Source organism: Entelurus aequoreus, linkage group LG23 (assembly GCF_033978785.1).
Source record: "Entelurus aequoreus isolate RoL-2023_Sb linkage group LG23, RoL_Eaeq_v1.1, whole genome shotgun sequence".
Lineage (NCBI taxonomy): Eukaryota > Metazoa > Chordata > Actinopteri > Syngnathiformes > Syngnathidae > Entelurus > Entelurus aequoreus.
The window spans coordinates 13050280-13072697 of NC_084753.1; the positions used below are offsets into that span (position 1 = coordinate 13050280).

The window sequence follows — 22418 nt, forward strand, 5'->3', positions numbered from 1 at the left end:
AATATAAGTTTTGTCTGATTATAATTCCCTCACCTATCAAGGCAGAAAGTAAAGGAAATGTCAACACAAGCATGGAAAACAATCAATGTTAGCAAAATAGTAAAATCGCGCTGAACACTTAAAAATAAGCTCTTAAAATGAAGATGCAAAAATAAGGAATATGTAAGAAATGCTTAATAAAGTAAGAAAATAGTGCAAAGTGTGAACATGTAAACAGAGAAACCTGAGAACTATTCTCTGTTACAGCTGTGCTCTAAAGGGTGAGCACGGCTCAGGTGGTGTGGTATTACCGGTCTTGGTGGGGACCAATGCCTTGCTTCATTTACAGACCACATTGGCCTGACTACGGTCCATTTTAAAAAATCCCCAAAAAAACAAAGATAAAAAAAAACCCACATCAAACATTTTATTGAATGTATTTTTTACGGATATCGATTGTGTCCATCACAACGTACACAGGTATCATTTTATCATCTATCCATAGTAGTATCTTGAAATTATTAATTTGAAGCTTTTCCAAAGAAAAGAAGCATGTTTGATGTAAACTACAGGAGGAAGGTTTTATTTTTGCCTTATCCCTGTGAGAAACCTGCATGTGACTGAAACATTAATGAGTGGGACTATCTAGGACGAGCTGCAGTCTTCTCAAACAATCACCGAGTAGCATCTGTGAGCAGATAATACTGGATCAGCTCTTTCTCTTATCAGCTTGGTTGTGCATTCTTCACTCAGGCTTTAAAAGAGAGGCGAGGCAAACATACAGCCTTACTTACTGTATAGTGACAAAATAGTATCAATGGTATCAAAATGGTCACTGCACAATCAGGAATAAAAGAAGCTGTAACTGTCAACAAAATGTTGCGCCTGCGGGAATTATTGCCCATTTTGTGAGGTCACTGATAATTAGTGTTGGGCATCGTTACAGATTGGACGATTTTGGTACTGATTCCAAATACTTGCTTTGATTCCGGTTACCAACGATTCTGATTCTTTCAAGAGGCAGGGAAGGAATGGTCGATGAAACGATATTATATATCGCAATTGACACATAATTGATATAACATTTGATTTTTTTTTTTCTCTTCATAGGAAGAAACCGGAAAGTTAGTTTCCTGAACAAATGCACTCACTCTCTTGTAACCGAGCGACGCAGGAAGTGATCACTGATTAGTGAGAGTGACACGCTAACAGCCAATCAGAACTATCAAGTTTGGTTGTGCCATCTTGTTGTCTCGCAGTTGATTTTTTTGCATGGAGTGAGAAGGGAAAGTCAAAATGAAGAAATTGTGGACAAAAGAGAAAAAGTCACTTAGACAGTATTGTAGTTTTTTGGATATTTTATAACAAACCATAGTCAGACCAATGTGGACCACCCTTGGGTGCGCTCCCCCTTCGGAGTACAGCTGTAACTTCCTGGCATTAAACCTGTAAAAATTGTTCTTCTCAGGTTTCTCTATGTTTGCATTTTAACACTTTGCACTATTTTGTTACACTTTATTAAGCATTTCTTACATCCATGCATCCATCTTCTTCCGCTTATATGAAGTTGGGTGGCGGGGGCAGAAGCCTAAGCAGAGAAGCCCAGACTTCCCTCTCACCGGGTACTTCGTCCAGCTCTTCCTGGTGGATCCCGAGGAGTTCCCAGGCCAGCTGGGAGACACAGCTCCCCCAACGTGTTGTGGGTCTTCCCCGTGGCCTCCTACTGGTTGAATGCGCCCTGAACACCTCATCAGGGAGGCGTCCCGGGGGGATTCTAACCAGATGCCCGAACCATCTGATCTTGCTCTTCTCAATGTGGAGGTGCAGCGGCTTTACACTGAGTTCCTCCCGAATGACAGAGCTTCTGCCCGATGGAGGAAACTCATTTCGACCGCTTGTACTCTTGATCTTGTCCTCACGGTCAAAATCCAAAGCTCGTGACCAAAGGTGAGGGTAGGAACATAGATCAACCAGTAAATTGAGAGCTTTGCCTCAGCTCCTTTTTCACCACGACGGACCGATGCCTGGGTCCGCATCACTGCAGAGGCTCCACCAATCCGCCTGTCCATCTCACGACCCACTCTTCCCTCACACGTGAACAAGACCCCAAGGTACTTGAACTCCTCCACTTGGGACAAGATCTCCTCCCCAACCTGCAGATGGCACGCCACCCTTTTCCGGGCGAGAACCATGAACTCAGACTTGGAAGTGCTGATTTTCATCCCAGTCTCTTCACACTCTGCTGCGAACCGATCCAGTGAGAGCCGAAGATCCTGGCCAGAGGAAGCCATCAGGACCACATCATCTACAAAAAGCAGAGACCTAATCCTACAGCCACCAAACTGGATCCCCTCGATGCCCTGACTGCACCTAGAAATTCTGTCCATAAAAGTTATAAACAGAATCGGTGACAAAGAGCAGCCCTGGCAGAGTCCAACCCTCACTGTAAACGGGTCTGACGTCAATGCGGATCAAGCTCTGACACCTACTAATAAAAGTTCCAATCAATCGCACAGGGAGCGGACCGCCACAACCAGGCGGTCCGATAGCCCATACTCTCCGAGCACTCCCCACATGACTTTCCGAGGGACATGGTCGAACGCTTTCTCCAAGTCCACAAAGCTCATGTAGACTGGTTGGGCAAACTCCCATGCACCCTCTAGGACAGTGGTTCTTAACCTGGGTTCGATCGAACCCTCGGGGTTCGGTGAGTCAGCCTCAGGGGTTCCGCGGAGGTCAAAACACACCCGACTCATCGTGTAAATAAAAACTTCTCCCTATCGGCGTATTACGGATACGGCAACAGCAGAAGTCAGACTAATTTGCAGGTGTGTAATTTGTTGTGAGTTTATGCTCTGTGTTGGTTTTGTTGTTTGAACAAGGTGATGTTCATGCAGGGTTCATTTTGTGCACCAGTAAAAAAACATGGTAACACTTTAGTATGGGGAACATATTCACCATTAATTAGTTGATTATTAACATGAAAATTAGTAACATATTGGCTCTTAACTAGTCATTATTAAGTACCTATTAATGCCTTATTCGGCATGGCCTTTTTATAACCCTAACCCTCTAACCCTGGCCCTAACCCTCTAACCCTAACCAAATAACTCTAAATTAATTCTTTGTTACTTAGAATATGTTCCCCTAGTGTCCAAAAAACTCTAAATTAAGTCTTTGTTACTTAGAATATGTTCCCCATACTAAAGTGTTACCAAAAACATATAACTTTGTCCTGAATTTGAAAAAAAACAACATTTTATTTTTCACTAAAGAAGGGTTCGGTGAATGCGCATATGAAACTGGTGGTGTTCGGTACCTCCAACAAGGTTAAGAACCACTGGTCTAGGACCATGTCAAGAGTATAGAGCTGGTTCGCAGTTCCACGACCAGCACGAAAACCACACTGCTCTTCCTGAATCTGAGGTACGACTATCCGGCCTAGCCTCCTCTCCAGTATTCCTTATTTTTTCACCTTCATTTTAAGAGCTTATTGTTAATGTTCATTGTGATTTTATCATTTTGCATTCATTTGTGTTTTCCATGGTTTCCTTTTCTTTCTGTCTTGATAGCTGAGGGGATTATGATCAGAAGAAGGTTTTTCTTTTTTTTTTTTCTTTCATGTTTCTTTCGAATATGTAGACAAAACAAAAACAAACAAATTTTGCAAAAAAACAACAAAAAAGCCATTCAAGAATGAATAACAAAAACAATAATAATAATAATAGTAATAATAAAAAGCAAAAAGAAACAAGAAATGAAAATAAACATTAACGTAAACATATCCGAAAAGGAGTGAAAAGAAGTAAAAACTTATGTACTCCCACCCCTCTTATTACTTACTGTATGTTTAATAATAATAATAATAGTATATAAAAATGTTATGTTATATAAAAACATATACATATATAAGTATGTACATATATATATATATATATATATATATATATATATATATATATATATATATATATATATATATATATATATATATATATATATATATATATATATATATATATATATATATACAACATACATTTAACAAGTAACTATGAATGTGACACAACAGCGTGTACACATAGTATACATATACATACACATACAAACCTACTGACTCTTAGTGCAGTTCACTATATCCTGTGAACAATATATTTTTGTACATTCTTTTAAAAACATTGATGCTTGGACTTTGCTTATGTACTTTGCTCAGATTGTTCCACAGCTTGACACCTGTGATGGAAATGCGAAAACAGTTCATGGTGGAATTTCTCATCTGAATTTTAAAATTGAGTTCTCTCCTCAAACTATGCCCCCCCCTCACGTTCACTAAACATGTTTTGAATGTTCAGTGGTAACAAATGGTTCCTAGCCCTGCACATAGTTATTGCTGTTTGATATGAGACGATGTCGGTGAATTTTAATAATTTAGACTGTAGAAATAGTGGATTGGTGTGTTCCAGATAGCCGACCTTGTGAATGGTCCTTACTGCTCTTTTTTGTAAAATGATTAGTGACTGTAACGAACTTTTGTAATTGTTACCCCAGACTTCAGTACAGTAGTTTAAGTATGGCAAGACTAAAGAACAGTAGAGAGTGTGAAGTGACTTATGATCCAGAACCTGCTTTGCTTTGTTTATGACTGCTATACTTCTTGCTACTTTGTATTTTACATGTGTAATATGTGCTTTCCAGCTGAGCTTGTCATCAATTGTTACACCAAGGAATTTGATTTTGTGCACTTGCTCAATAGTCACCCCATCAATTTCTATCTTTAACTGTGTGTTTAACCTGAACCTGCCAAAGAACATAAACTTGGTCTTGCTCACATTCAAAGATAATTTGTTCCAGTCAAACCATAAGTTCAGTTTATACAACTCTTCATGTATGTTCTTTTGTAAAGTATCTAGATCATCACCAGAGCAAAATACATTAGTGTCATCTGCGAAAAGTACCATAGACAGCAACTTGGATACTTGGCAAATATCATTTATGTACAGTATAAAAAGTTTTGGTCCCAATACTGACCCCTGGGGGACTCCACAAGCTATGTCCAAGCAATTTGAGCTATGGTTTCCCAGCTTCACAAACGGTTTCCGTCTGTCCAAATAGCTTTTTATCCAGTCTATTGCCATACCTCTTATACCAATTTTCTCCAGTTTATTAATTAATATATTGTGGTTGATAATGTCGAAAGCTTTTCTGAGGTCAATAAAGATGCCAATTGCATATTGATGATTATCAATTGGGATAGGTTGATTGGCAACACTAAATTGGCCCTAGTTTGTGAGTGTGAATGTTGTCTGTCTATCTGTGTTGGCCCTGCGATGAGGTGGCGACTTGTACAGGGTGTACCCCGCCTTCCGCCCGATTGTAGCTGAGATAGGCTCCAGCGCCCCCCGACACCCCGAAGGGAATAAGCGGTAGAAAATGGATGGATGGATGGATGATTATCAATTGCGTCTGTGATTCTTTCAATGGATTCCATCAATGCCTGAGAAGTTGATCTTTTAGTTCTAAAACCATATTGACTCTCTGAGAGTACATTATATCTTTCCAGGAATGAATCTAATCTGCTATTAAATAGTTTCTCCAATATTTTTGAGGCAGTAGTGAGACAGGTCTGTAGTTTGTGAAGAGGTGTTTGCACCCATTTTTATACAGTGGAATGACCTTTGCTATTTTCATTTGATTTGGAAATGAACCGGTTTGAAATGATAAATTGCATATGTAAGTGGCTTAGAAATCCCCTCAATGACCAGTTTGACCAATGACATGTCAATATCATTAAAATCTGTTGATTGTTTATTTTTACAGTTTTTTACTATGTCCAATATTTCCTTCTCTTCAACTCTCTCAAGGAACATTGAGAATTCACCAGATCCCCCATATGCTCCCCTTCCACCCCTCGATCCATAATTTTACTCTCTAGATCAGGGCCTACTTTAACAAAAAAGTGATTGAAGCGATCTGCCACCTCCTCCATATTGTAATTTTCAATATCATCTTCTTTCTCAAATAAAGCCAGAAATCTTGGGGTTATTTTAGATTCTGATTTACATTTCGACAGTCACATCAAATCAGTAACAAAATCGGCCTACTATCACCTCAAAAATGTAAAAAGACTTAGAGGGCTCATGTCAGCTCAAGACTTAGAAAAACTTGTACATGCCTTTATTACCAGTAGGCTAGACTATTGTAATGGTCTCCTTGCAGGTCTTCCCAAAAAAACTGTCAGGCAGCTACAGCTTGTTCAGAACGCTGCTGCTAGAGTTCTAACAAAGACCAAAAAATGTGAGCACATTACACCAATTCTTAAATCCTTACATTGGCTCCCTGTACATCAGAGAATAGATTTCAAAATCCTCCTGCTCACATATAAATCACTACATGGTCTAGGGCCCAAGTATATCACTGATATGCTCCCACTATATACGCCCTCTAGATCACTAAGATCTTCTGAGACCAATCTGTTAGCGGTTCCAAGAGTAAGCTCAAATCAAGGGAGATCATCATTCAGTCACTATGCAACACATAGCTGGAATAAACTTCCTGAAGATGTCAGACTCTCCCCAACTCTCACTACTTTTAAAACTAGACTGAAGACTTTTATGTTCACCTTAGCTTTCAGCTAAATCTTTTAATCTTTTAACTTTTAACGTCTGCACTGTTTTTATTTTTATTGTCTGCATTTTAATTTTGCTTTTATTTTCTTTCATTTCACTTTGTTGTCTGTGAAGCACTTTGAGTCTGCCTTGTGTATGAAAAGCGCTATACAAATAAAGTTGCCTTGCCTTGCCTTGCCTTCTTTGAAATATTTAGGTAAGCTGTTTTGTTTGACACCATCTCTTATTATACTGTTTAATATGTTCCATATCCCTTTTTATATTATCTTTATTACACTCTAGTTTATTCTTGTAATATTCTTTCTTACTTATCCTTATAATACTGATTAACTTATTTTTATATTTTTTTATATTAGGTTACATTAGAAATATATACATTTCATGTATTTTCTCCTGGTCCTTATTTTCCATAGGTCATAAAAATCTCAATAAATATCGATCGATACATAACACTTGTGATAGTGTTCAGCCATACCGAATCACATATGCCGCGACTTCACACATATGCTGAACTCAGAGCATCATTTGCACTGCTGACAAAAACTCACCACTCTACTTAAGTTACGACCACTCTTTTCTTTTGAGTGTGAATACACCCTGAGCGGATGGATGACTCCTCTGACTGATGATGTCTCGGTATCTCACAAAGCCTGGCTTTGTAAATCTGTCCAATCCTTGTGTTTAAATGTGACCCCCCCCGCTTCTATGACTCTCTCGGCACATCAAGCGGAACAAATGTGTGTTCCTTGTCTCTGACACTTGCTGATGAGTCCCTTTGAATGAGTTATAAGATGCCCCCCCCCCCGGCCGGATGCTCCATAAATCCCACTGTCCACCGCTTATTATTAGTAATTGAGCCTCCTTGGGTTTGATGCACTGCGGCTCAGGCCGGACCAGGCCGCTCCCCTCTGCACTGGGCTCACTCCTCTTGGCGCTCGTCGTTGGCTTAAAGGCGACACTGACACCTGCTGGTCACGGCGGGCACTTCAACGTGAGCTAACCAAGCCAGGCAGTGAGTGAGCGCCAGTAATAACAACAAACAAATATGTGAGACAAGTAAAAGCTCAGCAGCGACATTCATATGGTGATTTGGCCATTAGTGCCTGACTTTGTGCAAATACTGCATTATGTCGCTGTCACGGGGTGAGCTAAGCGTTTAAGTATGGCTTAAAATGTCCCTTAAGACATTAAGTCATGCCCTACTTTTTTCTCTGTGACGCGCACTTTTTACCCCCAAAATCCATCACTGCCTTTAGGGAGTCCTACTATAGGTATTGTTAGGTTTTAGGATCTTGAATGTAGCTAAAACCTGTCATGATCCCACAAGACATTAATCCTTTCAAATAATCCTAATTTCCTCTACAGCGCTGTTATTTTTCGTTCCACATCCTGCTTGCCTCCACTCCTCTGGTCTGAGCACTGGCTCTGTCACCTGCTCCTGATTGGCAATCATTGAACACCCGTCCCTGGTTGCCAATTAGGATGCTTTTTTGGGACTGGATTCTTTGTTTTTGTGTTAGAGTACATGCGTTTCCCTGCACTCTCTGTTTCTCGGGGTGTATACTCATACCGAAACATAACTAAAACCAATAAAATGTAGTATCATTATTTTTCTTATTGTAATTCTTTATTAATATTAGTATTATTATCATTCTCATCCAAAGACATGCACCTGGGGATAGCTTGATTGGCAACACTAAATTGGCCTTAGTGTGTGAATGTTGTCTGTCTATCTGTGTTGGCCCTGCGATGAGGTGGCGACTTGTCCAGGGTGAACCCCGCCTTCCGCCCATGTGCAGCTGAAATTGGCGCCAGCACCCCCCCGCGACCCCGAAAGGGACAAGCGGTATAAAATGGATGGATGGATGGAGTATCATTATTACATGGCAGGGTGTCCAAAGTGCGGCCTGGTGGCTGTTTGCGGCTCACAGCAAATTTTCTAGCGACTCGCCGCACATTCTAAAAATACAATTACAAAAAAACGCAAAGTGGAATAAAAAATAATAATAATAATAAATATATATATAATATATATAAATATATATATATATATATATATATATATATATATATATATATATATATATATATATATATATATATATATATATATATATATATATATATATATATATATATGTGTGTGTTTTATTTTTTCTATTAAACTTCATATGTCTTACTTGTATTTTATTCTTTATCTCTATAAATGGTTCTTACTATTTTACAACTTTTATTATTTTTATTTTCCAACCCGCCTCAGATGAGCCATCTGCCTCAGGGGTTATCAGCCGTGACTGTGGGGGCGTCTTTGTGTCAGCGTCCTGGTGGCCATGGTCTGATGACCTCCTGGTGCAGATGGCTCCTGTGATAGTGTTTACTCACATGTCTCCTCTGTACTCAGCATGCAATCATTGATCCATATAGTTGTATATATGTGGATGTTGTGTTTGTGTGTTTGTGTTTGGTATCTGTATCCGTGCGTACATATGTGATATCGGGGGATATGGGTCACCGGGGTATTGTTTTTAACTTTGTAAAGCACTTTGCGTTGCATTTCTTTTATGTATGAAAAGCGCTTTATAAATAAAGCTTGATTTGATTTGATTTGTGTGCAAACTACAGCCCGCAGGCGTCTTCAATTTGACCCGCGAGACCGCACAAGTCCAAAAAGCCACTCATGTAATGTACAAATAGTCAACATTCTGAAAGCTGCCATTTTTTTATTTTTTTATTTATGAAAAAAACTCAAGTTAGTGGCCATTAATTGTACATCAATGTGAATATGTGCACAGCTTTTTCTTATATGACCCCATCTAAAAAATTAAAAAAAACTTCCCTAGTCATGACGCAGAAAAAAAAGAAAAATTCAACCAGCACAAAAATTCAACAAACATGGTCACACACCTTTTGCAGCTATTACAGCTTCAACTCTTCTGAGAAGGCTGTCCACAAGGTTGCGGAGTGTGTTTATAGGAATTTTCCACCATTCTTCCAAAAGCGCATTGGTGAGGTCACACACTGATGTTGGTCGAGAAGGCCTGGCTCTCAGTCTCCGTTCTAATTCATCCCAAAGGTGTTCTATCGGGTTCAGGTCAGGACTCTGTGCAGGCCTGTCAAGTTCATCCACACCAGACTCTGTCATCCATGTCTTTATGGACCTTGCTTTGTGCACTGGTGCACAGTCATGTTGGAAGAGGAAGGGGCCCGCTCCAAACGGTTCCCACAAGGTTGGGAGCATGGAATTGTCCAAAATGTTTTGGTATCATGGAGCATTTGAAGCTCCTTTCACTGGAACTAAGGGGCCAAGCCCAACTCCTGAAAAACAACCCCGCACCATAATTCCTCATCCACCAAATTTCACACTCGGCACAATGCAGTCCGAAATGCACCGTTCTCCTGGCAACCTCCAAACCCAGTCTCGCCCATCGATTGCCAGATGAAAAAGCGTGATTCATCACTCCAGAGAACGCGACATGCTTTACACCACTACATCCGACGCTTTGCATTGGACTTGGTGATGTATGCCTTAGATGCAGCTGTTCGGCCATGGAAACCCATTCCAATAAGCTCTCTGCGTACTGTACGTGGGCTAATTGGAAGGTCACATGAAGTTTGGAGCTCTGTAGCAACTGACTGTGCAGAAAGTCTTTGCACTATGCGCTTCAGCATCTGCTGACCTCTCTCTGTCAGTTTACGTGGCCTACCACTTGGTGGCTGAGTTGCTGTTGTTCCCAAAGTCTTCCATTTTCTTATAATAAAGCCGACAGTTGACTTTGAAATATTTAGGAGCGAGGAAATTTCACGACTGGATTTGTTGCACAGGTGGCATCCTATGACAGTTCCACGCTGGAAATCACTGAGCTCCTGAGAGCGGCCCATTTTTATACACCTGTGGCTGGGCCAAGTGATTAGGACACCCGATTCTGATCATTTGGATGGGTGGCCAAATAATCTTGGCAATATAGTGTATATTTTCTGTTACATGTGGCCCTCTGACGGCAGCCACAAGTGCGATGTGGCCCTTAATAGCAGTGAGTTTGACAAGATGTCGTGGGCCCATAAAAAACGAGCTGCAGGCCAAAAAATGGACAACCCTGATTTAGGTAATGTTTTGTTTTGAAAAGTTTCCAGTACAAAATTGCTGCTTCAGTTCCCAGAAAAAACATCATTTTCTGCCCCAACACCAGTATCGGCACATCCATACACACGAGTGTGTGTGGGTGGTTGCACACCTCTGCATCCTTGCATCTCTTCACTTTTAATGTAGCAGCTTTTTAACTCTCTGGGGATTATTAATCACGTAAATGTCTTTTGCACACCCCGTAATCTTTCCAAGAACTCATTTTCTGTTCTCTTACTTTACACACACACGTCCCTCCCACCAGGTACATTAACATTATTGGCTCTGAGGCATTAAAAAAAAGTAATATCAACATGTCATCACAGGGTTTTTAGTAATATCTGCAGGATTATATTGACACAGAGGATTAAATTGTCCTACACGGAATATTATGAATCCTCTGAGGGGATGGGGCTTGATAAATTGCTATTAACTCTTAGTGCAATCTCTTTTCCTATTAAAAGCCTATCAACGTCTCCTCGGAGTATCCACACATTAACATACTGTACTGGCCACTTGATAAATGTATTGATCAAAATGAAGCAGACTGAGCTCGGCCTGTGGTTTTAGTACTGAGAGTGAATGCAAATTAAATCATCAATCAATCAATCAAAGTTTATTTATATAGCCCTAAATCACGAGTGTCTCAAAGGGCTGCACAAGCCACAACGACACATAAATGTTGGACTTTTATAATTATTGACAAGATCCCTTTGGAGAAGTACATAACTGCTGCATATCGAAAGGAGCTGTGTTTGAATTATTCTTATTCAGAGAGACATTTTGGAGGAAAAAAATGATGTTGCCTCATGTGCTTCGGGGCTCAAATTGATTCGACACTTAGGGCTAAACGGCTTTCCTTGAAAGCTGCGCTGCTTCCATGCAGATTGTTGTTTTTATGGAGACATAATGAGACACTGTCTGTTACTGTACAATACATCATTTCCATGCTGTACTTACAACAGGGAGGCTGTCTAGTCAGCTGTCCTTGGCTGACTCTTTTGGGTGCACGCCCAACGCATGCTGCCTGTATAGAATGTGACCACAAGGGGGAGCTCTTGTTGTCTAGAAGAGCAGCGGTCACCTCCATGCTGCTTTGTGCTAGGCTAGTTTTCTTTTATTTCCATGATACAGTATATGGATACACACACAATGTTAAAAGTGAATCATTTGTCTGGTTGTGTTTATCTTTCTGATTATGTCATGAATTGGATTCAAATATTTACCTTTTTAAGAAAGTTGTACTATGATTAGGGATGGTACAGTTCACATTTAAACTTGTACACTACTTTTGTGTGTGTTAATAAACAATTGGGTAACACTTTAGTATGGGGAACATATTCACCATTAATTAGTTGCTTATTAACATGCAAGTTAGTAACATATTGGCTTTTAATTAGTAGGGATGTCCGATAATGGCTTTTTGCCGATATCCGATATTCCGATATCAACCGATACCGATATCAACCGATACCGATATATACAGTCGTGGAATTAACACATTAGTATGCCTAATTTGGACAACCGGGTATGGTGTAGATAAGGTCCTTTTTTAAAAAATTAATACAATAAAATAAGATAAATAAATTAAAAACATTTTCTTGAATAAAAAAGATAGTAAAACAATATAAAAACAGTTACATAGAAACTAGTAATGAATGAAAATGAGTAAAATTAACTGTTAAAGGTTAGTACTATTAGTGGACCAGCAGCCCGCACAATCATGTGTGCTTACGGACTGTATCCCTTGCAGATTGTATTGTTATATATTGATATATAATGTAGGAACCAGAATATTAATAACAGAAAGAAACAACCCTTTTGTGTGAATGAGTGTAAATGGGGGAGGGAGGTTTTTTGGGTTGGTGCACTAATTGTAAGTGTATCTTGTGTCTTTTATGTTGATTTAATAAAAAATAAAAAATAAAAAAAACGATACCGATAATTTAAAAAAAAACATACCGATAATTTCCGATATTACATTTAAAAGCATTTATCGGCCGATAATATCGGCAGGCCGATAATATCGGCAGGCCGATATTATCGGACATCGCTATTAATTAGTCATTATTAAGTACTTATTAATGTCTTACTCTGCATGGCCTTATTATACAACCAGCAAGCCATTCACTAAGAGTCTTCCCTCAATAACCTCAGAATTATTTCTTATTAGTAACCCTAACCCTAACCCGTATATGTTCCCCTAGCGTCCAAATAACTCTAAATTATGTCTTTGTTACTTAGAATATGTTCCCCATACTAAAGTGGTACCAAAAATTGTTATTGATAATAACATCGAATGATTTATTGCAACATTTAAAAATAAGATGATTATAATAACTGCTGTCCAGTTATGATTTGTTTTATTATCACATTTTTAAATCTCATTTGCCAGTATGACAAGTTGCAATCACAGTTTAAGACGTTAGATGGCAGTAGTGTATAGTTTGTGTGATGACTAGTCTATTGTTGCGCCCTAAAAAATGTTAATACTGTAACGGCTTGATTTACTAAGATCTACATACCCCGTGCTAAACAGCGTGTGTAATCTATAAAATTGGGTGTACTATTAGTGGTGCAGACCGTCTTCAGATTTAAGATTTTGCATGTACTATACGGGGCATCACCACGGAAACACGCTCATTTACTGCACAGTCATGTTATCATTCTCCTACCTGTGGCGTTTTGCTATGTTTTCACACAAGCAGGAGACACCTACCAATTTTTAATTTTAGAAGCCCATTTATTTTCCCTTTTTTACCCGCTGAAGGTACATAGGAGGGAGGCTGCACTACTGTGCTCAAGATGCGAAAAATGCACACAGTAATTCAAGAAGTTTTTATCATATAGGTAGAGGATATATGTTAGTAATATATATTCTATGTGCAAAAACAAAGGTTATTAAAACAATATTAAAGAACAGCAAAAGCGTCATTTGAATTTGGTTTGATCAGCTCCTTAAGTCATCTCGTAGCTTTACAATTATAAAAGGATGTTGCTGAAAAGACAGTATGTCTAATATTTTTTATTTCTGACCATTCAAATGTGGTAAAACGTACACACGTAGGACGCAGGATTGTCGGCCCGTCGTCTGTCTTTGCAGCGCGAACACTCCTTTCTCACAGCCGTGTGCAAAACTGTGTCAGTTTGCAATTTCTTTTCAAACGTGCTAGAAAATCAAGCCCTAAGTGTAGTACTAAATCATTACGCACCAGCTGCTTAATAGTAACACGCATCTTAGTGGTAGTTTTAATTTAAAAAATTTGGAGCTGTTGAAATCGGCATTTAAAATCGCTAATGCTAATCAGCAGCATGTCAATAGCAAAGCTTGTGTATATTAGCATCAAGTTTGCACATTTTGGGGAAAGTAGAGCTTTACTTTTCTTACGTTGGAATCGTTTTTTGAGTCAGTTGCTTTGTTAGCAATGAAAATTGCAACATTACCTCGAGGTAGTTTGAAGGAATTCAAAGGAGCTACTGTGATATGCTGCCACTCTTTCAGGCGCATCAAAGAAGAAAAAAATGATTTAAAAAAAAAATATATATATATAAGCACTGTATAATCACTCGCCATACAGCAATAGATTATGTCTATTACCTAACCCCTTCTATGTTAGCTACTTCTCTTTGTTTTTAATGTCTGTTTTCTATTTTAAGCTGGGTTTCCTCTATTTTATGACACAGCTGTCACATACACTGTAATATTGTACATGGTAATTGTTATATATTGTATATATGATATAGACATAATATAATATATCAGTATATATAATATACTGTACATATACTATGTAAATATTATGTATATATGTTATATTTTATATCGCTATATTTAGTGTATTTATACCTGCATTGTCCTTTCCATCCTTACACTTTCCATCATTGTAACTGAGCTACTGTGTGGAACAATTTCCCTTGTGGATCATTAAAGTTTTTCTAAGTCTAAATCTAAGTTTGGTTGAGTCTGCTCTCGGTGCTGCTAGAGTGATCACCAAGTGTCAAAGTGCGAAGAGCCGAACAGCTACAACAGAGCGTGACGTCACGCGCAACCCAGGTACCGTAACATGACATTGTTGGATTTTACGTGAATCGGTGCCCGGTAGGACCGGCAGGATTCGGTCGGTGCCAAAAAAGTAACAGATTCGGTACACAACCCTCGTCATGACGCAGTGTTTTTGAATGATGAGCATAGTCCAGCGGGAGATAAAAGTGCAGAGATGTGCAGGTCATTTTAGGTTAATAGTCTTCTAGTACATGCATAGGCAGTGCTGTTCAATACCAGCATTTTTCATAGCATTATGGCAGGACAGTGGTATAAACATATTATACAATTATAGTATAAACCAGGGGTGTCAAAACCACGACCCGCGGGCCTGATGTGGCTCACCGACGTATTCAAGTTGATCCGCGAGACGTCATGAGTTTAATTAAGAATTCATTCATTTTAATAGTATGACACATTTGATGCTGCTATCATGTCACCATGTAGTGAACATGTGAGAAATTCAGGCCAATTACCTTTAGTTATGCTCTGTTAGGAGGTGTGCGCAGCATATACTTATATGACCCAATGCCAACAATCTTCCCTCGAAATGGTGAAAAAAAATAAAAGGGAAAAAACATCAACACGCATGGTCACACATAACACAACCTGCTCACTGAACTTTGTGGACATTATAAAAAAATGTATATGCACCATAAGAAAATCTAAATTACACCCATAAATTACAAAGCATGATGGGAAAAATGAAAAATATTCTCCACACGTATTCTATGTTTGGTGCATTTTAGCTACTCGATATTTCTGATTGATTACAAAACTTTGAGGTTGTCAACGAAAGTAAACAAGGTAGAAGTTGAACTTTCACATACTTTTAATATCCAATTATATTAATTCGTAATTATATATCTATTACATTACTATAATATGTACACACATACAGTCGTGGTCAAAAGTTTACATACACTTGTAAAGAACATAATGTCATGGCTGTCTTGAGTTTCCAATAATTTCTACAACTCTTATTTTTTTGTGATAGAGTGATTGGAGCTAGAATTCAGGTTTTAGAATGGCCTTCCCAAAGTCCTGACTTAAACTTGTGGACAATGCTGAAGAAACAAGTCAATTTCAGGAAAAACAACAAATTTAGCTGAACTGCACCAATTTTGTCAAGAGGAGTGGTCAAAAATTCAACCAGAAGCTTGTGGATGGCTACCAAAAGCGCCTTATTGCAGTGAATTTTGCCAAGTGACATGTAAGCAAATATTAACATTGCTGTATGAATACTTTTGACACAGCAGATTTGGTCACATTTTCAGTAGACCCATAATAAATTCATAAAAGAACCAATCTTCATGAATGTATTTTGTGACCAAAAAGTATGTGCTCCAATCACTCTATCACAAAAAAAATAAGAGTTGTAAAATTATTGGAAACTCAAGACAGCCATGACTTTATGTTCTTTACAAGTGTATGTAAACTTTTGACCACGACTGTATATATATATATATATATATATATATATATATATATATATATATATATATATATATATATATATATATATATATATATATATATATATACACAGTGTATACATATATGTGTGTGTGTGTGTGTGTGTGTGTGTGTGTGTGTGTGTGTGTGTGCGTATATATATATATATATATATATATATATATATATATATATATATATATATATATATATATATATATATATACTGTATATACAGTATGTGTGTGTGTTACTTTACATTTGCAGTTGCTGTCGGCCCTCGACCAAATATTTTAAGCCCACTGCGGCACCCGGGTCAAAAAGTTTGGACACCCTTTGTATAAGCAGTCAAATGTTTGAAGTGCGTTATGTTGTCATTGCAGCAATGCAATGTCCAGGACACAGTTACTGAGGTGGTGAGGAGATAAGATGGACGGAGGCAGGCTGTTCATTTAGCAGTCTCACAGCCTGAGGATACAGTCTGAGACATCTTGGTGGTCCTGGCGTGAATAGATTTGTACCTTCTTCCAGGTGGTAGCCGGTGGAACAGGCCACGCGTTGTGTACTCGTTTTAGGCAGCAAGCGGTATACATGGCACTCATCTCTGGGAGTGTTGTCCATGTCATTTTCCACTCGCTGGAGGGCCTGTTGGCTAGCTTTAGTGCAGCAAGCAAAGCACACTAAGAAACCATGTCAGGACAGGTCTGATGTCACAGTTGTGAAAGTTACATAAGTTTCTTTCAAAACAAAGGGTGTTATTGGGCCTTTCCAACCGTAGAAGCATTGGTGGTCTGTCACAATCACACCCAAACATTTGAAATGTTTAACCCTCTCTACAACCAATCAAGAGTAGAGGATGTTTTCTTTTTGCCCTTTTGTGCTGAAGTCCACAATTACTACTTTGGTTTGTCAAACGTTAAGGACCAAGTTGTTACTGTCACGCCATGATGCCAGCTGTTGCACCTCATCCAGCACTGTGGTGACCTCGGCATATTTGACAGTGGAATCCAGTCACAGAGAGTAGTGCTCAGACCGAGGTTTTGGAGCTTAGACCGTGGTTTGTTAGGCCGGATTGTTTTGAAAGCTCAACGGCAGTCGACACAGAGCAGCCTTGTATACATTGGGGAAGGGATTCATATGGCCCCATTCCTGGGTGGATCTCGCGTGAGTAGAAAAGGGGAGGGGTTAATTATTTTGCAATGCAGTCTGCTGAATTTTTTTTTAAAATGCAAAACTCTACATAGCAACTGATGCTGTCGTCAAAGTTGGATATGTTTTAAGATATTCAACACAACTGCTACCCGGCGGCTGAAGTGGATAGTGCACGCCACAAATTTGTCACATTTCACATGTCAGGTAAACTGTGACGAATAGGGCCAATTTCCTGCTCAATGGCCTTGTGGTTAGAGTGTCCACCCTGAGACTGGAAGATCGTGAGTTCAAACCCCAGCCGAGTCATACCAGAGACTTTAAAAATGGGACCCATTGCCTGCCTGCTTTGTACTCAGCATCAAGGGTTGGAATTGGGGGTTAAATCACCAAAAAATATTCCCGAGCGTGGCCGCCGCTGTTGCTCACTGCTCCCCTCTCCTCCCAGGAGGTGAACATGGGGATGGGTCAAATGCAGAGGATAATTTCACCACACCTAGTGTGTCTGTGACTATCGTTGGGACTTTAACTTTATATGAATCCCCTTCCTACCAGTGGAGGCTGGTGACTTCCAGAATTGAGGAGGCCATTTTTTTCCGCTTGCTCACTTCACTCGCGATGGAATGTTCCCTGTTCTCTTATCTGTCTTTGTGCTGGCCAAAGGCATACTATTTGGAGTGTAAGCTACAGTCAGAAAGTTCTTGCTGATGCAATTCATTGTGCAGAGCTTAGCCTTGTGCCTTCCTGAAGAAATTACATTGCTGTAAGTCTATGAGCCTGCCTGATAATTAAGCTGAGAAATGACATTTGGATGTTATATAAACGCCAAGTGAACATGTGTAAAAGGCAGGAATTTTAATTATGTAGTTAAAAACAATTTTGTTTAGCTTACATTTTTCATTCTTCTACAGCTTCAACATGTAATCACCAATTTAATCAAGTTTAGCATATAAAAAAGATAAGATAACACTTTCTTTATCATATGTAGTTTTATTCAATATATTTAATATAAAATATGTAAAAATATGGTTCCAGTTGGCTTTATCTGCTGAGAAACACAGACAAAATGGAGTGTTATTACTACTGAGAACTAGTGGTGTAACACTGGTAGAGATATCTAATTAGTTCAACTCACATCTGGTTTAGCTGAGGGGCGGCATGCTCTCTCCTGGACTCCACTCCACAGGTTGGTGCTGGCTTCATTTACTGAGAAATACAGGACATGAAATTTTGTGTTATTACTACTGAGAACTAGTGGTGTAACACTGCTATTACTACTGAGAACTAGTGGTATAACACTGGTAGAGATTTCAACCCACCTCTGGTTTAGCTGAGGGGCGAGGGGCTCTCTCCACAACTCCACTCTACGGGTTGCAGCTGGCTTCATCTACTGAGAGACATGAAATGGAGTGTTATTACTACTGAGAACTAGTGGTGTAACACTGGTAGAGACATCTAATTAGTTCAACTCACATCTGGTTTAGCTGAGGGGCGGCATGCTCTCTCCTGGACTCCACTCCACAGGTTGGTGCTGGCTTCATTTACTGAGAAATACAGGACATGAAATTTTGTGTTATTACTACTGAGAACTAGTGGTGTAACACTGCTATTACTACTGAGAACTAGTGGTATAACACTGCTATTACTACTGAGAACTAGTGGTATAACACTGGTAGAGATTTCAACCCACCTCTGGTTTAGCTGAGTGGCGAGGGGCTCTCTCCACGACTCCACTCTACGGGTTGCAGCTGGCTTCATCTACTGAGAGACATGAAATGGAGTGTTATTACTACTGAGAACTAGTGGTGTAACACTGGTAGACACCCAGTTCATCCAAAAAGTAATTCAGATTGTACTGCAATTTCTTGAGAGCAAAGTAGTGAGAATACTCACAGGTCGTGTGGATCCAGAACGTGTCCAACTCAGCCATCCATCCCCAGATTAAAAAAAAACAAAAACAAAAACAAATAGTCGACTAGATTTTCTTTCCCATCCCATGGCCTGCATCTAGGTTGAACTCCATCCTCCTCTTCCACTGGATTCGGACCCAAGCCACCACCACAAGCACCTGTTCCATGTACATTTTCCTCTCTCACATCCATTTTGCCTGGCTAATCTAGGCTTGCTCGAACACACACAGCTAACTGGATGGAAAACACTGAGCTAAACTTCAACTGTAAAAATGTCCAAACTACAGAGATAAATGTCAATGAGCGATTAGCAGCAGCAGCTTTTGCTTTCGAAATCTGTCTCAGAGATGTTGTCAACTCAAGGAGAAATGCCTAGAGTGAAGGGTTTAACGTTAACGCATATCTATCTCCAGCCCAAGATCTCAAATTGCGCCAGAATCTCGCCGATTTCCGAGGTCGTTTTAAGCAAAAGTATTTGGCTATATGAGCTATAAACTTCACGGATGATAGCCAGGGGTGTTCTCTAAATTTCCTGAAAAGCACAAGTTGATAGGACACTCGTAGCCACTATGGCGAGTGTTTGTTTGACTGAAGTGGCTGGCGAATTCTCAAAATGGCTTCTGTGTTGATTAGGAAAGGAAAGGATTGATTCCAAATGAACCAGTAGCATGTGATTGGACGAACAAAATGTCAATCTTTCAGCCCTGGACACAATGCATGGTGAGGCCAGGCCTCCGTTGCCCACCCATTTTCAGTGATCTGGCCAATCACATATTGGCATGAAAAAGCATGCATTACATTGACTTCTATGAGAAGCTAATTTCCTAGGGGAGGCCTGGCCTCCCTTAATACAAACTGATAGGGAAATCTGGCCTGTTGCTTTACAATTGCAATATTGGGTTTTAGCCATGGGAACATTTAGATTTATGAACAAAACTAAAATAATATGAATATAAAAAATAAAAAATATGTTTTTTGTTAAAATAAATAAATAAAATAAATATATTTATTGTTTTTTTTAAATCTCTCTCTTCTCTCAAATTATTGGGGAGGCCAGGCCTCCTCCACCTCTATGGAGGAGCCTCCACTGCTTCCTACTGTTGGCGTTCTTAAGACCAACATGTTCCAAGAGTCTGTGGACTACTCTAGCAGTCACTATGTTTCCATGCACTAAATTAGTCTGATTTCTCAAAAAGTTATTTTTTTACCAAGTGTCCAAGGACACTGTCATACGCCGTGTGCCTCCTATACACTGGGGGGTGCTTAATTCCTTTTAGCGCGGATAAATATATTGCTTTTCCTGTTGACCTATGACGTCACACTAGCCTGTGGCTCCTTACAAGTTACCAGCTGAGCTCTGTGGTACCTGATGTCTGCTTAATATTGGCACAGATTACAAGTACTACATCTCTAATGGCTGTATTGATGTTTTATAGCAGTAACTATCAAGAAATTATCTTGGATTGCGCTACAAACATGACGCTACTACCAAGAATGTATTGGAGCTGATGCAGCTCAGAAGCAAACAAAGACGGGCGGGAGTTTTTTTAAAGGAATTTTCTATGGTAGAATCATGGAAACAAAACTTTGGAATGTGTCAAAGTCCATTGATAAGGCACTGTGGATTGATGGAATGAGTTTGAAGACAGTTCGTGTCCTGACTGATACAGTTCCAGATGAAGGTTGCTGTTGTTCTGGACTATCTTGCCAGTTGTGAGGAATACAAAGGTATTGCTAATCAGTTTGGAGTGCACAAATGCAGTGTGAAGACGTTTTTGTAGGCATTTTTACTTGCCATTGTAATATATATACACTATATTGCCAAAAGTATTTGACCACCCATCCAAATGATCAGAATCAGGTGTCCTAATCTCTTGGCCCGGCCACAGGTGTATAAAATCAAGCACTTAGGCATGGAGACTGTTTCTACAAACATTTGTGAAAGAATGGGCCGCTCTCAGGAGCTCAGTGATTTCCAGCATAGAACTGTCATAGGATGCCACCTGTGCAACAAATCCAGTCGTGAAATTTCCTCTCTCCTAAATATTCCAAAGTCAACTGTCGGCTTTATTATAAGAAAATGGAAGAATTTGGGAACAACAGCAACTCAGCCACGAAGTGGTAGGCCACGTAAACTGACAGAGAGGGATCAGCGGATGCTAAAGCGCATAGTGCAAAAACTTTCTGCACAGTCAGTTGCTACAGAGCTCCAAACTTCATGTGACCTTCCAATTAGCCCACGTACAGTACGCAGAGAGCTTCATGGAATGGGTTTCCATGGCCGAGCAGCTGCATCTAAGCCATACATCACCAAGTCCAATGCAAAGTGTGGGATGCAGTGGTGTAAAGCACGTCGCCACTGGACTCTAGGGCAGTGGAGACGCCTTCTCTGGAGTGATGAAATTTGGTGGAGGAGTAATTATGGTGTGGGGTTGTTTTTCAGGAGATGGGCTTGGCCCCTTAGTTCTATTGGAAGGAACTTCGAATACTCCAGGATAGGAATGGGATGGCACTCCAATATTGCCAAATACTTTTGGCAATATAGTGTACATACCTGCATCTCTTCCATCTCATTCGTATTTCATTCGGGAGTCCGAAATAAGCCGGCCTTCTCCATTTCCTTAGCTACATTCTTCAATAATTATTTCTTTTTTTCTACCATCAATGCACTTGAAAATGGTCTGTTCTTTTAATTTGTGAGTCAAATAAAAAATATTGTCTTCATTACAATTGCTGCTATGTTTTTATTGAACGGTATCTGCTTCCGTGTTATATCCCGCGCGCCGAGAATAGCGCATGCGCGATACGAAGGGTGCCCTCCGGCGCGCACACCCCCAGGAGAGATCTGGCATAATACAGGTGTGTTAGTCCAACTTTTCAAAAACCGAACACTATCGGATTATGGTGTTTCCATGGGTTTTCGGAGGCTTATTTAGAGTCAAACTATTTGAGAAATCGGGACTAAATTAGTGCATGGATGCATACTGAATTATTCAAAAATATATCTATCGGTTGTCCTGGTATGCAAATTGGTATGGGTCTAGTGTAGAGATGTCCGATAATATCGGCAGGCCGATATTATCGGCCGATATATGCGTTAAAATGTAATATCGGAAATTATCGGTATCGTTTTTTTT

General features: G+C 39.6%; 1 long non-coding RNA gene across 1 annotated transcript; it reads right to left on the reverse strand.

Annotated features, from left to right (window-relative positions):
* Nucleotides 1-18283: 18283 nt before the first annotated feature.
* Nucleotides 18284-18941, reverse strand: LOC133640554 (uncharacterized). The gene is made up of 4 exons (XR_009824187.1): nucleotides 18845-18941; nucleotides 18691-18761; nucleotides 18507-18577; nucleotides 18284-18419 (listed from the first exon to the last, which is right to left on the reverse strand). It is a non-coding gene; the product is annotated as an uncharacterized LOC133640554 (long non-coding RNA).
* Nucleotides 18942-22418: the final 3477 nt, after the last annotated feature.